Source organism: Arachis ipaensis, chromosome B10 (assembly GCF_000816755.2).
Source record: "Arachis ipaensis cultivar K30076 chromosome B10, Araip1.1, whole genome shotgun sequence".
In the NCBI taxonomy this organism is placed as follows: Eukaryota; Viridiplantae; Streptophyta; class Magnoliopsida; order Fabales; family Fabaceae; genus Arachis; species Arachis ipaensis.
In genome coordinates, this window is record NC_029794.2 from 119,815,716 (window position 1) to 119,817,166 (window position 1,451).

Genomic DNA, 1,451 nt, shown 5'->3' on the forward strand with positions numbered 1-1,451 from the left:
AATATAGTAAATAATTTTTGTAATATTATTGTGCTTTTTGTTTAGTGTCAGAAAGCGACAAGTCCAGAAGTCCATGGTACAGGCAATTGGCGAATGAGTGAGATGGAAAAGACGAAAGTGTCCTTGGTTTTTGTCGCGTTGTGCGAGGCCGGAGACTGGAGAGTGCGACTGTACGAGGCGACATCTTTCCTTGAAGGCAGACAGATGGATATGGTCATGCTTGCTTTTACTTTTTTGTTAACCAATGTTTAACACTCCACCCTTGACTTGAATTAGGGTGTCCGCGGATCGGATCGGATATGTCCGAAAATTCGATTCAATCTGCATAATTTTTATCGGATCGGATCAGATATGATATTGTTTTTTTTAGTATAGGATTTGATTCGATCCGATTCGCAAATGTGCGGATCAGATCGGATCGGATATCGGATATATTTGCATAATTAAACTTTCTCTTTTTAATCATATTTCTATGTAAGCAAATTCGATAAAAATATTTCTTTCATACTTTTAAACTTATTTATTTCTAAAATATTTTTAATCAAACTCTCTCTAAATAACAAAAATAAAATAATACAATATATGAATAATAATTACTGACTAAAACATATAAACAAGTGAATATAATACCAAACATATATATATTTATTTATTTTTAATTATTATAGTGCAGATCTGCGAATCCACGTATCCGATCCGCAAAGGGTGCGGATCGGATTGGATCCGATCCGATCAATTTGCGAATCGGATCGTATCCGTAATTTTCGGATCGGATGCGAATATTTACCGCGAATTTGTGGATACGATCCGATTCATGAACACTCCTAACTTAAATCATGTAGGGATTAAATATTTCGGTATTTTTTACTAATTTTTTTTAATAAATGGGACAGTTGATTTGAAAATTGAAACTTAAGAACTTTTTCAGGTTTAAAATCAGGATTAAATCCCGGGCAGTTAACTAAAGAATATTAAATTCTTTTTTTAGGTAAAATTAATTTACAGATATTAGAAATTGGATATTACATTAATCATACATATATGATGTATTTTTATTTTTATACATGTTTTACATATTTTTCATAAAAAGTAATTAAAATTATCATGAATATATTAGAAAAAAATTATACAATAAATGTTTTAAAAACTTTTAAAAAATAGCTTTTTTAAAATACAAACATTTTACATTTAATAACTTAATTTTAATATCCAGCATTCCAGCATAGTGAGATTATTATTGGAAGGATGAGAATATGGCATGGTATGGGCCACTTTTGTAATCGGTGTGAGTGCCCTGCCGCCCTAACTCTATTGGCTCATCTATTTCGGACAACAAAACAAAAGATCTTCACTCCTGACCCCGTGACACCCAACCACACTTTTTTATTTCACAAATACACCCCCCACTCCATTTTGTACCAATCACTAATTGAAAAAATATATGGAATCAA